Source organism: Vulpes vulpes, chromosome 2 (assembly GCF_048418805.1).
Source record: "Vulpes vulpes isolate BD-2025 chromosome 2, VulVul3, whole genome shotgun sequence".
Taxonomy (NCBI): Eukaryota; Metazoa; Chordata; class Mammalia; order Carnivora; family Canidae; genus Vulpes; species Vulpes vulpes.
The window spans coordinates 63,483,161-63,499,381 of record NC_132781.1 but is presented as its reverse complement, the minus strand read 5'-3'; the positions used below and the strand labels follow the sequence as shown (position 1 = coordinate 63,499,381).

The window sequence follows — 16,221 nt, the reverse complement described above, 5'->3', positions numbered from 1 at the left end:
TTTCCCAAACTCCTGTAACTTAGAGGGATCAACCCTTCCAAACTCCTATATTGCTCTGGTAAGGACTTGGATATTAGGTTCTGTATAGATGGATCTGGAGTAGATCTTACTCTCCAATTAGGTCTGTATGTCTAGAGTGTAGTCTTTTTAGTGTCTTAGCCAGTGTTTTGATGTTTACAAAGGTGGTGATGAAGTCTTTCGACTAGCTGAGTGTGGGATCTGGAAGATTTTAGCACTGCTTGACCTCTATTCTCTTTTGCCTTCTCAATACAGTAGCCACATTTTGGTAAACCTCATATATTTTTTATAGCAAAATTACCGAGATGTAATTTAAATTTCACAATGTTCATCTATTTAAGGTATAAGATTGAATGGTTTTTAGTATAGAATGGTTTTATGATAGTCAGGTGACCATCATCATATCCAATTTTAGAACATTTTCATCACCCCAGAGAAGATGTAGTTCTTTTGGCATGATAGTAGGAGGAACACCATGGACTTGTTCCCCCGGGGAAACTGGTGAAAGTATCTAGGAATGGTTCTAAGGGTATATAACAAATGAAGAAACTTTTTTTTTTCCGAAGAAAATCTACTGAACTTGGTAAGGAAAATGACAATCTGTGGTATTTGAGACAAGACCACTCACTCTTCACTCCCAGCTAGCAAAACAAGTATAATTAAGCACACAGGGCTCCTTTTCTCCTACCATCTCTCAGTTGGCTGGGCTACCCACCAGAGGGCCAGGATGCCAGCATTTCTCCTCCTACATTTATTTATTACTGAGGCTAAGCTCCAGGTGAGTGTGGCTGAAAAGTAAGTGCCTCTTTTCTGCCCACCTCCCACTGATGGTATATTGGCTCAACCTTGGGCACAGCATCACTGAGAACTTGGACCCTAACTTCCATTGCTTTGGCTTGTGGGCAGGATCTCAAGGACAGGAGAGGCAAGCCAAGAAGCCCTGAGGCTGATGTTTGCCCCCTCCACTGAGTGCTTAGCTCTATTTCACTATTAATTTCTTAGGAGAAAGTATAGGGGTAATCTTTATGACAAAGGATTCTTAGATATGACACCAGAATGATAGCCAACAAAAGAGAAAACAGATAAAAGGACTTCATCAAAACTAGTGTCCTTTAGTACAAAGGTTTTTATCAAGAGCTTGAAAGATAACACTTAGGAGAAAATTTTTACAAATCATATTTGATAAGGTTCTTGTATCCAAAATATATAGAAAGAACTCTCACAAATCAAGACAACCGAATTTTTAAAAAGCAGGGGAGGTAAAGGATTTGAATAGACATTTCTCCAAAGAAGGTATATAAATAGCCAATAAGCATATGAAATATGCTTAACCTCATTAGTCAACAGGGAGATGCAAACTAAAACCACAATGAGCTACCCCTTCATACCCACTCGGATGACTACAATCTCAAAGTTGGATAATCATGTGTTGAGAATGTGAAAAAATTAAAACCCTTATAACTGCTTGTGGGGGATATAAAATGGTGCAGCCACTTTGAAGAATTTCCAGACCATTTTTCAAATAAACATAGTTACTGTGTCAGCAGTTCCACCCCTAGATTTCTTCCCAAGAGAAATGAAACCTTATTCTACACAAAAACATTTAAACATTTATAGCAGCATAACTCGTAATAGTCAAAGGGCACAAACAACTCAGTGGTAGAAACAACCCAATTGCCCATCACCTGATGAATGGGCAAACAAAATGTGATATATCCATACAGAATACTGGTAATGAAGGATGATGGATGAACCTTGAAACCATTATGCTAAATGATGACCTAGTACATGATTCTACTTAAGTGAAATATCCAGAATAAGCAAAGCTAAGGAGACAGAGTAGCTTAGTGGTTGCCCAGGTTTGGGGAAATGGAGGAAGCAGTGGGGTAATAGATAAAGGGTATAGTAGTTTTTATTCTTTTAAGATTTACTTACATTAGAGAGTGCATGCGCGCGCACACACAAACAGGCGTGTGAGCTGGGGAAGAGAGAGGGCAGAGAGAGACTCTTAAACAGACTCTTTACTGAGTGTGGAGCCCGAGGATGGGCTTGATCCCATGACCCTGAGATCATGACCTGAGTTGAAACCAAGGGTCAGTCGCTCAACCAACTGAGCCACTTAGGCATCTTGGCATTTCTTTTTGAGTTAATGAAAGGGTTCTAAAATTGACTGTGGTCATTATTGCATGTATCTGTGGGATAGACAATATTTTAAATAGATAAATTACATGGTATCTGAATTTTATTTTAATAAAGCTGGTATCAAAAAAATTATGTACAAGCAAGGCTTATAGGTCTTTGCCCTGGGCATACACGCCGAGTCTTTGTCCTAGATCATATGGGGAAACTCACAGTCCCCAGAGCACATTTCTTGCCCCCATGCATATTCTCCTCCCAACCCCATCCCTATGTTGCAAATTCCATGTGTTTCAGCTGCCCTAAATTCTCATCTCTGTCTCTACAGCTCAATGGAACCACTGTGCGGCATGGCATGGACTGGAGCTTGTTACAGTTAAGGTCAGCACATTTTCTACAAATAGAGAGCCAGGGTAACCCTGGGGCTTGCCTCATGAGGTTCCTCATTCAGAGGAATTCAAACTTAACTCTTGTCTAATGCCCAAAAGCAGATTCCTTATTAATGATTTCTTACATTAGGAACTTTAGCATGGTGTTTTATTTTCCTTTTATTCCTTCCTACCTGCTCTTTACACATAAACAGGATTATAAATACCTAAAATATAAAAGCTTTGCCTATAAGTATTGACAATAATTGAGACTATCACTGGCATATTTTTAAATTACTATTCTTTAATTTTTAAATATTTGTATTCGACTTTCCTATAACTTCATGGTAGATTATTCTTTTTACCTATTCTCAAAGTTGATTTTGAGATGAAAATTAATCTTAGTATTAGAAAAGCTAAGTGTTTGAAAATACCAACCTAATTTTTAACTTCGTAGAAATGAGCAAAATATCTAATTTTTTGAGTTAATTGACTTTATCGTAGTCTTATATCACCCCTTCCTTTCTTTGGAAAGTAGATTTTGTCTTGACTAAGTATTGGATATAAGCCTTTATTCTAACAGCTTGATACTTATCATTTTAATTATTCTTCACTCTTATCTATTCCAACGAACATTTCACTGTTTTAATAGTCTTAGGTTTTTCAGTGCTTTTAATTATTGCAATTAATGTTTGGAGCTTAAGCTTCATATCTTTATTTTTTGATATTTACCTTCTAGTATTATTCACACACAAGATCATATTGGCATTCACATAGAGCTGTGTCTACACTGATTAGGTTAGGTCAATGTGTTCTTTCACACAGAAAAACAAGACCCATAGGATAGTCTAATTAGCACCTGTGATGTTGTAGGGAATAAAAAAATCAAGCCATACAGAACTGTCAAGTAGTTTTCACGTTACTTTTCTCATTCTTGATATCCCTGAGTGTAATTAGTGCTGTTCAGACATCCTTTTGATTGAATCAATTGAATAGCAGCCAAATTGCTGCCCAATTTAGTCAAACCAACATTTGGAATACTCAAATGTGGGACTAAGATAGGAATATCTGATGAACTCTGTTTGGTGCCATACCTAAACTCTAATTTGGCTGAGGATAAAAGGAACTAGCAAAGAAAAGTTTTCTAGTAACAAATTTATTCTCATTCTATTTCTGAACCAATTTATTTGTTTTAAAGAAAGGCATCTGGTTACCTATTGGAAAGATCACTTCTGATTGTCACTTCAAATATGGAGACTAAGCAGGTTAATGTGTAATGAATGCTGATCAATTACCTATTTCTCCCTGTTCTGTTTTTTTTTTTAAGATTTTATTTATTTATTTATTTATTTATTTATTTATTTATTTATTTATTCATGAGACACACACACACACGCACAGAGGCAGAAAAATAGACAGAGGGAGAAGCAGGCTCCTTACAGGGAGCCTGATGCAGGTCTTGATCCCAGGACCCCAGGATCATGCCCTGAGCCAAAGGTAGATGCTCAACCACTGAGCCACGCAGGTGTCCCTTTCTGTTCTGTTTTATTCAAAGTACTGCTGTATGAATTCTATGTGAGATGTGCTCTGAAAAGGAGTCCACATAGTATAAAGGGATATGCAGGATATAAACCTGGCTATTTTTGTTACTCTATTTTTTTACCTCTTACTCAAATATCAGGACTCTCCTGCATTCCTACAAATAAAATTTGGTATAAAATCATAGTTCTTAAAAAGAAACTTTAATGTAAGTGAATACAGATAAGTACTGATACCACCCATATCATATATTTCAATTGCCTTACAGCTTGTAAATCATTTTTCCTACACTTCTTATTTCATGTGCTCTGGACAACAATTCATGCATTGGTAGGCAGAAGATTATAAAATCATTTCACAAATAAAAAAGCCAAGACTCGGAGCACCAACGATAATTGAAATTCTTTGAGATTAAAATACAAAACCTGACTCCAGACCAGAGTGTTTCTCACTAATTGAACTAGTCTATATCATCATCACTGGTAGATAAGGTAGATGGATTTCTCCTGATGGAGTAAGCAATCTTTTAGAACAGTGAAAAGAACATGAACTTTGGTTGTTGTAGACAAAGATTTATGTGTAAACCTTACTAATAACCTTAATTAATATGATAATACAAGTTTAATGATAAGCTTAAGTGGAAAAAATGAGGATATCTGGCCAAATTTAAAACTTTGAAATTGAAACACATACTATAACTTCTGTTATATTATTAAAATACATTATTCTTTCAATTATGGCTAATTCATAAGAAGTATTAAATTTTTGATTCTACAAATGTTGACTGATATAACAAGTCAGAGGAAGTAATAAAAAGCTCACTTTGTTTAAAAACAATATAAAAAGTCTACCTTTTTAAAAAAACCTAACTCTGCTTAACCTATAGTCATGTGTTATAATAGTAGTAACCTATTGTTCCTAACATACTGTTAAATTGTTAATTATAGTAATTTGAGTAACATTAGTAACACATTACTTTATTCAAGGAAACTTTTATTGGTCAGGGACTGTTCTAAACTTTGGGGTAAGATAATGGAAATGCAGACAAAAATATTTGCCTTCATGGAGTGTAATTCTAGTGGGATAGAATGGATGATAATTATGTTTTAAATAGCTGCATGTTAGGTATTGATCACTGCTTTCTGATGTAAAAGTTTTTAGGGAACCCCCTTTATGCAGATAATTTACACTGAGAGAAACCTGAGGATCCCATATCCTTTAAAATTGTGTGGCAGAGTGCCTGAGTAGCTCAATTAGTTAAGCATCTGACTCTTGATTTCAGCTCAGGTCATGGTCTCAGGATTATTGAGTTCAAGCCCAACTTAAAAAGAAGTTTTAAGGGGCATATCTCTTTTGCTATGTAGTTTTCTAGTAGATACAACTATATAATCTTAAGGACGTTTGAGCCACTGTAACCCAAGGAAAATTTTTATAATGAGCAGCCCATCTCAATACCCATTGTTTGCTTGTTTATTTATTTAGAGATTTATTCATGAGAGACACAGAGAAAGACAGAGACATAGGCAGAGGGAGAAGCAGACTCCCTGCGTTGACCCTGGGGTGGGACTCGAGCCCAGGACCCCGGGATCACTACTTGAGCTAAATGTAGACACTCAACCACTGAGCCATCCAGGCGTCCCTTCTGGACTCTATTCCATTCAAGTTCATTCGGTTTTTTTTTTTTTTTTAAGGCTTTGTATCTTTTTTTTTTTTTTTTATTAAAAAAGTCAGTGAATACCAAGGAGAATTAGACATGAGATTCTGCTATGTTTATTTTTACCTTCTAGACAATAAAAAATATTTGTAATGATTTTAATCACAGAAATAAAAAGTAGAACAGTTATGGGCAACAAAAATATCACAAATGGATTGTGCTGCATATAGAACAACAGGGAATTAACCACAAGGCATATAAAACACTAGATGAAGTAACTCCCTCTTGTTTAGCGAGGTGAAAGGGTGCTTAATAGTAAGAGAAAACAGTCATCATTTTTCCTTGCTGTTAATTTTGTTCTTTCATTTCTTATGTAGCCTTCATAATGTATGACCTATGATGTAGACAATATTTAAGAAATTAACATTTTCTTCTTTTTTTAAAGATTTTATTTATTTATTCATGAGAGACACAGAGTAAGAGATAGAGGCAGAGACACAGGCAGAGGAAGAAGCAGGCTCCATGCAGGGAGCCTGACGTGGGACTCCATTCCGAGTTTCCAGGATCACACCCTGGGCTGAAGGTGGCGCTAAACCACTGAGCCACCAGGGCTGCCCAAGAAATAAACATTTTCAAGGTTATCTAAAAGAAGGGTATTTATGCATTGGTGGGCAGTACACTGTTATGTTCACTTTAAAAAAGAATCTGAAATTCTTACTAAGATACTGATTTATAGTATAATTGGAGAAGTGGTGAGGATTATTCTCAAAGACAGTTTTTCTTTTAATTATCAACTCATGTTTTGGGTCATTCTTAAATTTACTTCAAATGAATTCCCAGGGCAGTCCAGGTGGCTCTGGGGTTGAGCACCTGCCTTTGGCCCAGGGCGTGACCCTGGAGACCCGGGATTGAGTCCCACATCGGGCTCCCTGCATGGAGCCTGCTTCTCCCTCTGCCTGTGTCTCTGCCTCTCTCTCTGTCTAATGAATAAATAAATAAAATCTTTAAAGAAAAAAAAAAAAAAACAAATGAATTCCCAATGAGCTAACAAAAAAATTTTCAAGACTGTATAGACATTTGTTTGTAATACCTCTCTATACTGTAGCTATGTGTTCTCATTTTTCATTGCTTTGCAACCTGGCCTGGCCAGATTGATTTATTAAAAGTGTTCTTTTCCCAATTTTGTTGGAGGGAAGGGATCAATGTCATTGTTTTTTTTAAAAAAATCAGTAGATTCACATGCATACTAATAAAAACATTAACATGAAGTGAGCTTAACATTTCTCTTACTGTTAAGAGAATGCTATCTATGCTGGACAGTTTACCTGGATTTCCTCATTTAATCTTCATGATAGCACATGAAGTAAGTCATGATTTTTTTTTATAGATGAGAAAATTGTGCTTGGACTTTTCTAGTAAACAGAATCTGATTATCAAGTCAAGCATTTTGATTCAGAACTATCCCTAAACCAGTGCTGTATTATCAACAAGTAAGCAGTGACTTATAAATGGAATATATACTTTTCGTGCTATTTTCAATTATGTTTAGCACTTGTCTGACAATTGAGATGCAATTTCATCTAAAAAACTGAATTAAGAGTGGTATAGGGGTAGAAGATAATTGATAAATTTTTTGATAGTTAAAAAGAGTCCACATACTTGAAAAAGTTGGAAGCCATAATAGTAGAAATTGGCAGTATTCTGGGTCATTGGCTCAGAACTTAACCCTATAGTACTATTCTCATTAAAAAGAATTATTTATGGCTGTAGTTTCACCATACCTGGCCATCCTAGATGCGCAGGCTTCTGTCTTAAAAGGGATAGAGAAATTGGAACACTACAATGGAAATAGCAGTTCAAATCATTTGCAGAATGAAATGAATTTTGAAATATTTTCATGTGAAAGGCAACTCTTTATAATCAATTGAGAGCAAGCTGAAACCCTATTTTATTGTATTCCTTTTTGTCTCCCTCTCTGTGAATACATTCACAAAACACATACAAATATATATATATTAGGTAAGGAGGGATCTGGAGAATGCTATATTGCACTTGAATTATGCTAGTGTATCACTTCACTATTGTGTAGAACAGAACATAATATTTCTCAAAACCAAAATAAAACTCAACTACCTATGCATAAGTTTGTGAGCTACCTTGAGCTCTACTTAATTTCAAATATATCTTTCATGCTAACTTGAGATAAAGAACAATCAGTGAGTCATTTAACTTTTTATGTTCTGTAAATATGGATTGACTAAACCTATAGAAATGTGAGTCTGTCTTTTGTCTCTGTTTGCTATTAAGACATGATGGATACTGAGTTCCCATATTATTATAAAATAATATGTATTTTATAAAGCATGTTAAAATGTTTCAGTGCACTGTTACTTAACAGGAGTCCTATTATCTACACATGTAGTAGGTAAAATGATGTGCTCTTAAATTTTCTTCCATTAACAGTTCAATGATAAGCAGCATTGCTCACTTATTCTTTTAATCATTTACTCAACAGATATTTGAGCACCTAATATGATAAAAAAAAATACATCCTGTCCCTGGCCTCATGGAGTGATGGATTATGCTCCTAAGTATGTATTTAATGGGTCTATGGTAGACTAAACTAGTGTCTACCAGGATTTCTAGACTTTCTTTCCTACCAGGAACATGGCTGGCTCTGCTTGTGCTTTATCTCATATCCTCTTAACCCATTCCCACCACTCCCCATCATCTCAAACACTGCTGTAAGACATTGGTGTAAACAGGTGTAATCTGACAACACCTCATTTCAGCTGCATTGGGAACTTCAATTTTCTGCCTCAGAGCTTCTCTGTCATATCTGTATGGGTCACCCATGGAAATCCTCAGCCATTCTGATGAATGTTCAGATCTAGGATGATGAGGTAGTTATCATCCTGTGAGATAGGCCTAGACAATGGGGATAGGAGTTGGTAGATAAATACTACTCTTTTCTATCCATAGGCAGAGAATTATAAGGTTTTGATCATATCCCAAAATATAATACATATATGCAAGCCCTGTCTCAGTCTTTGCTCGTAGGGAAAGCCCAGGCTAGAATATTTGGTATTCTAAATAGCTCCAGTAGTGTTTGTTTGTTTGTTTGTTTGTTTGTTTTTAATAGCAGACCTCAAGATGGGACTCTAGAAATAGTAATTCTGATACTGTGTGGTAGGGTGATATGACCCCTGGCGTGCAGACTAACACTGGTATAATTAAGACTTTGATGATGGATTGAGAAGAGTACTGGAGGTAAATCATTGGCTTATACAATGACGGTGTTGATTAATATTGTGGTGGCAATTACAGAGTTAGCTGTTTTTTGTTAACTGCCTTAAAAACTTTGAAAAACAAAATGGCAAGCTTGGTTTTGCCACTTAGCAATTCAAACCACACTGAAATCCAGAAAGCCCAGATTTCAGAAGGGCAATATTTAGAGAGCTATATCTCCTACAGTCACTGTATAATCACTATCTGGTCTCAGGGTTATTATGTTAACTCTCCTGTTCCTCATAACACTGTAGTTTGAAAACAATGTTAATATTCTGCAGAATATCATCCTAGTTCACTATATCATTGACATCATGCTAATTGGATATGTTGAATAGAAATTAGAAGGTACCCTGATGTCCCAGTAGGACACATGAGTAGTAAAGGATGAGAGAGAGAGACTCTGGGACAGTTCAGGGGCCTGTCTAAAAGTAAAGTGTTTTGAAGTCCTGTAAAAAAGACTCTGTACTTAGTAAACCTCTGGATTTTTGAAGTGGTATATTATGTAGTTGGGAAAACTTGTTTGATTCATTTATTAGTGACTTGAAAGTTGACTAGATTTGAAGGTTCCCAGAGCAAAATAGGACTTTGTGAAGAAGCCAGCTTACAGTAGACCAGTAGTTTGGGGATTGTTCTTCAGAATGCATTGTACACACTAAAACAGTGATTTATGGACTGTGATATGTGAAGCTATGTACTCAATGACTAAAACCTATAGCAATAGGAACTGAATTTACAGGGAGGATTGGCCCCTTTTTGTATTACCCCAAGTGACTCTCTTTTGGAATTTGTGCTTCCTGTCCCTTGGCTCTGCTAGAATAGAGGTCCTGGATCCCACCAGGAAAATATTTTTACCAGAGGTAAGGGCTTGAATTGCCTGAAACCCCGCTACTGTTTCCTCATTTTAACTCTTAATGCTATTGAACCATTAAAGAAGTTACTGTATGGGTGGGAGTGGTTGATGCTGATTACCTACGATAGGGATGCTGCGTACTGGGGACAAGAAGTACATTGGTGCTTCAGCCCCTTAAACTGAGGGATGGTTACGTGACATTTGTCCAAGCTTAGAAGCACAATCCCTTGTGTGATTAATTATTCCTGCTTGTTTTCTTAGTCATAGTAATTGTATAAACCTGCATTGACATGAAACCATCCGGAATGTGGAACCACCTCAAGGAAGCCAGCTGCTCTGCAAAAATGAGAATTGAACTTTTGTCTAGTTATGCCATAAATATTTTGGGATTTGTCAGTGAAGCATAGCCTGGCTCATTCTGTCTACGGTGTAAAGAACAATGCGTACAACAGGGTGGAATGTGAAGAAGGAGCGTAATAGCACTCATATCTCCTAACCTAATGCTTTTCCTCACCTCCAGGAAAGAGGCCTAAATTTTAATCATTTCCTGTATTATTTTAACATGGTGAGCAGAATAGAGAATCTAATTGAAATCCAAGTACATGTCACATAAAAATACAATCAAAACACTTCTTTCTAACCACATTTCATACATCTGAGGTACCAGCATCACATTTTTTTGCTTTTTTTAACTTCAATGAATATCTTAATATTTTTATTCTGACTGAATGATTTGCTAAACAATGTTGTTTTGCATGCTTCTACAATGCAGTCAACACTGTGAGCTACTTTTTGCAATGTGCCTCTTTCCTCATACAAGGATTTTGAGATTTACTTGGGTTGATAACACTAACTCTACTTCATTTATTTTCACAGCTATGTAACAATTACATGGATATGCTAGATTTTGTTTACCTATTCTCCTGTCAGTAGACACTTAGGTTGTTTACAGAATTGAGTGAATGTCTGAGCTGTTCTTATGCCATCTTCCCCTCCCCAGGGAAATAGTTTTGCCCATTAATAGCTAATGCCCATTAAGGAGGATTAAAAACTGTTTACCTTTGTGAGACCTGCTTTATGACCTATTGGGGCCGAAGCCAAACTGCTCTTGAGGTCTGAGTAAAGGACGTAAGGGAGAAGAATGGCCCAATGTCTGAGTTAACAGATCTGTGGGATTTGAAACTAGATGTGTGTTTTAGGAGAATACTTGGTCAAATATTAGGGTGTTTATATATATATTATATATTTATACATATATATTATTTATATATTACCTCCTTTATGCTGATTATTTTTATAAGGCACAGAGACTATGTGTTAAGATTCAAAACTCTAAGAGCCATCTATCAAATGGGTTTATAATAGTTTTTATTTTTCCATTAAAGATAGCATTAAGAAATCATCCAATATTACTTATTTCCATTGGGTTCTCAGAGCTCTGCTATAAGTTCCTTTGTTTGAATTGTTTTAATTATTTGAGCATAAATGGGAATTCCTACCCCTTAGTCCACTCCTAAGACAAAAAAATAGAAATAAGATTTTTACTTCATTGAACTTTGTGGGCATGGTATGGTCAGTGCTTCTCAGCAAGAAGTAACCAGCCTTCATCTTTTATATCCATATTGACAGAAATTACTTCTGGTACAACTTTTTCTGACCTGGGACACTGATAGGTCATCAAATGAATGAAGTCCACCTATCTGACGTGGGAACAGGCATGGGTATAGTCCCATGATACAATGCAAGATATAAGGAATAAAAACTACCGCCTATGCTTTTCTCCTCTCTCTTTGGTATCCCTACATAAACGATCTCCTGGGTGTGAAAGGACTTGGGACTTGCTGAAACCTGTTTACCAAGATGCTGTTTAATGAAGCCATAAATCCATAGATGAAGCTATTTGTCACATGGTGAATGATCAAAAGCCCCTGCTTCTTACTCCCACAGTACTGATCTGAATCCCCAGACACTTAGGAATTGATGGTGGTATTATGCATATACTAAATGTAAGTAAAAAGGAATAGAGTGTTTTTTGAAAGGTGAGCACAAGGAGGAAATAAACTGTGGTGTTTATAATAGAGGAGCTAAGAAGGGTTGTCCAGAGATACTCCTCAGGAACTGAGAAAGGTCCTCCAATTACATAGGACACCTCCTGTGTAGGGTTCAGTGACCTGTTTCCATGCAGCACTCAGAGAGATAGCAGAGCCTTACATGAGATTGAAAGTTGCTTACCGGGGACCCGACTCCTACTTGGTGAGGATCATGGTGTCCAAGATGCCCAATAAAATAGCAGTGTTCTCTGCGTCATACCGACCATAGGGCTTTTCCAGTGTAGACTCATGAAAGGTCCTTGTTGAATCTTTGGGAATAAATAAGACCCTAGAGCTCTCACATAACCTTAGAGAAGGGCTCTTCAAATCATAATGAGATTGAATTTCTTGCTGGCCAAGACTGCAGATTCAGAAGGAATTTAATTTAGAGATTCAATTTAGAGAAATAGTAAAAGAAAAATATCCTCTTTGTCTCTAAGAGCTGAGAAATAAACTTCATACCTGCTATAGTTGAAAAAGTTAATGTAGTAAACATGTCACTAAAAAACTAAATATGCACTCTGAAACTGTGACATGGAATAAAACTAATGGCTCTTATTCTACTTGACTCTAGCAAGAGGTTGATACAACATCTGTTAGGTGTCCAGCACAAAGTAGATCATAGTTTTTAAAAAGCTGTTAATAAATGCTGTCATTTCTACTTCCAAGATGATCGGTTTAATAATGATGACAATAGATACCCTTAATTAAGCTATCTGCCAAAGATGCTTCTAATCACTTTACATACTTTATTAAGTGTGACAGAAGTGTTATGAGAAAGTGTTAGTATCCTAATCTTTTAGAAGAGAAAATCAGGGCTTGAAAGAAACTTGTCCATTTTTAATCCATATATTCCACTTTATATTCTTTGCCACCACCTTAATCTGTGCTCAGTCATTTCTTTCTTTGATTACTGCAGCAACCTTTTCATGGTTTCCCTGTATTCTCTTATATAAAGAAGACCACTTCTCTCCATTTCCCACAGGACAACTAGAGCAAATCCTTAGAAAGTACATTACATTCTACCACTTTCCTGATCCTTAAGGGACTTCCCATTGCTTTCCTGTTACCATGGTGTTCTGGACTCGGTTTATATCCCCAGTATATGTCATCAGTATGTAATCCTCCTGCAGTATTTCTTCTCTTTCCTGATACTTTTCTGCTGAACTGGTCTTTTGAGTCTGGAAACACTGCCTCTGGACTTTTGCAACCACTATCATGTCTGTTTTTCCATTATGGTTAAGATTAGATTCAGCAACAATTGACAAAAAATTCCAACGAACAGTAGCTTAAACTATCTCTTAATCTCACATGAAATTTTTGTAGATCTCTTATTCCATGGTGTCATGGTTCAAGTTCCTTCTGTCTTGTTACTTGGCTGTATGTGGCATTCCTTCATAATTAAAGTTGGCAGCACCCATGTTGCTGGTAGCAAAGTGAAATAAGAGACAGAGAAAAAGAGGGTAAGCACAGCCCAAAAAAATCTCTGCATAAAGGTAGAACACAAAACATATTGAGTAAGCATTAAATCAGAATATGATGTGCATCACAGGCAATCTGTTGAAGAAATGGTAAAGACAGAAATCTCAATTCCTTCTATAGCCAAGCAGATGCAACCCATTACATAGAAGTTTTCAAGATAATAACTACTCCCTAAGCAATAGGATTTGGCCCCACCAAGGCCCACATAAGGTTTATCCTAAATTCACTGGTTTTGGGGCCCTTTTCTTGCCCTTTCTTCCTTCCCTCACCACCCATTAAAATTTCCCAGGTGAGTCTAATATGCAGCTGAGTAGAGAAACACACAGAGTGGGGAAAACAGGAAATTGGTACTTATGTAGAACAAATATAAAGCAGAGGAATAAACAATGTCTGAGAATAGGCAAGAATGCAAGTGTTTCTCTTCTAAAATATTCATGAGTCCTCATGGTTTGAAAAAGAGTTCATGAAAGAGACAAGATGATTGGCCATATTCAAGGAAATGAATGAAAACTCTCTTAATCTTAAAATCTCAAGGGATTTTGAGAGGACTCATTAAAATTGGGTAGAATAAGAAAATAGAAGAACATATTATAACTACTATATGTGGAGCAGAATGAGAATATTTACTCTATATGTAATCAATGCAGTGATTATGCCCTATTTCAAATTCTATCTTAATTTCTGATGTCCTGAGGAGTGAATACATTCTCAGACAAGAACTGAAATGACTGTCCAGGGAATCCAATAAAGTATAAGCACATTTTATTGTTTTTTAAATTCATAACGTCTGAATTACATTTCTGTAAGATCTTCTGGACAAAGTTCAAGTAGCAAATACTAACTCTGGTTCTTAATAACACTATTGGTAAAGCTTCCTCCATTCATCAACCTATTTAACTGTGATAAGTCCTGGTAGACAAAGTTGCAGTTTCTCTTCCTTATCAACCTGAAGCTGTGCCGGTCAATTGAAAAGATTCTTTATTCAATCTGTCCTAACGGGAGAAATGGGAAGGGAAAGTAAATGTATAATGACTTACCAGTATTTTGAGAAATCTAAGTTGGTTCCATCTTGATAGTTCATTATATCTTGTGTAGTACATTGTTTTTGTTTTCTTACCAGCTTCTGTTTCACTTCCTATTCATTGTGCAACAACTGGTAGGTTCAGGTGAGATTTGTCCCATGTCTGGTAAACCCTATCTGGAGGCAACCTATTAGCATAATTCCCACATTGCCATAGCTTAATCTCCTGCCCACAGAGATTCAGGAAAAGGTATGTAACCTAAGTTAATGTAATCAGAGTAAAGCCTCGAAGAAATGGCCCCAAGAGATGCTTTATGGATGACAGGTCAGGAAGTGTTTCAGCCTTTGTTACCATGAAGCTTATTTTTGGTAAAGGGTAGAGTCAAATAAATGGAATTGGAACCCTAATTAAAAACATGCTTGAACCTATTAACTGTATTTTTAGTTATATGTACTAAAGGTTACTCTTATTTAACCCATTTGAGTTTTGTTTATTTTTTATTTTTTTTTAAAAGATTTTATTTATTTATTCATGAGAGATACAGAGAGAGAGAGAAGCAGAGACACAGGCAGAGGGAGAAGCAGGCTCCCTACAGGGAGCCTGATGTGGGACTCGAATCTAGGACTTCAGGATCACACCCTGGGCCAAAGGCAGGCGCTAAACTGAGCCACCCAGGGATCCCCTGAGTTTTGTTTATAACCAAAACATCTTCCCTAATAGAAAGCTATCATCTTAACTGATACAATAGCTACCATTCAATATGCTAGGCATCGTGCAAATCACTTGCTATTCACGTTGTAAAGGTTTATCTTTTTATTTGGATCCTATCTCTTAGAATTTCTACAGAATTTACATTTATCCTTATAGATTCAACCTCACCTTTTCAACTGTATTTATCTCAGTGGCTTTGTACATGGTCACATGTCTTCGGTTGAAAACACACAACTCCTTGTTCATCGGGTTTTTGTTACTCTCTCTGACATATAACCTTGTATTAGTTTTTGATATACCATATGGTTTGACAGGGAAGCATCATTATAGAGTGGTCACTCTGTTTTTCATGGTAAAACCAAGTATAATCTAAGGCTGATCAATGGGCTTGTTGAGATTAGTGAATATGTTAAGGTCAGTTTGCTCTATGTGCTAGGGATATACCTCTTTAGTTCTTCTAATTAGGATGAAATTAAGCACATGTTTTCCCCTGGGACTGCTGAAATCTGGATGGTAGCTGTTATACATTAAATATTATGTAAAATAAACCATTTGCAGAAAGAATATTTGCAAATATAGCTCCTAATTTCATGTGGGTCATTAATTAATTCACCACCAGCAACCCAGCTGTCCTTTATCATGTGAACTCATCTTTATTTTTTGATAGCATATTTTTATAGAGAAGGTAAGAGGTACAGAAAAAAAATTTAAGTATCTGGATATGAGAAAATATTTTTGACCTCTGAATAACCGTGTAACATAAAGGTGAGTCAAGAAAATAAGGCACACGGAATAAGTTAAAATCTTTGGAAAGATAAAGTCATCTAGGAAACAATAGTCTAAGTTCAGAGAGTTGAATTTTAAGATATTCCTACCTCTTCTGAGGATTAACTTTTTTGCCGACATTAGGAATGTCAGAAAGGAGAAGGGAAATTTGCAAAAGGAAAATTAAAAACTTGATATATACACAGCTATGTAGACAGTTATGTTGACTTGCCAATATTATGAACTGTTACCTGATTAAAGTAGCATAAAACATATTTATTATTTATCCTTTTAA

At 36.2% G+C, this 16,221-nt stretch overlaps 1 long non-coding RNA gene across 1 annotated transcript in view; it reads left to right on the top strand.

Moving 5' to 3' along the window:
* The window catches only part of LOC140596080 (uncharacterized), a 40,677-nt gene that overhangs the window by 8,967 nt on the left and 15,489 nt on the right, over positions 1-16,221 (top strand). The window contains exon 2 of the long non-coding RNA XR_011998119.1: positions 2,483-2,535. This is a non-coding gene — a long non-coding RNA (uncharacterized lncRNA). The remainder of the gene's footprint in view (positions 1-2,482; positions 2,536-16,221) is intronic.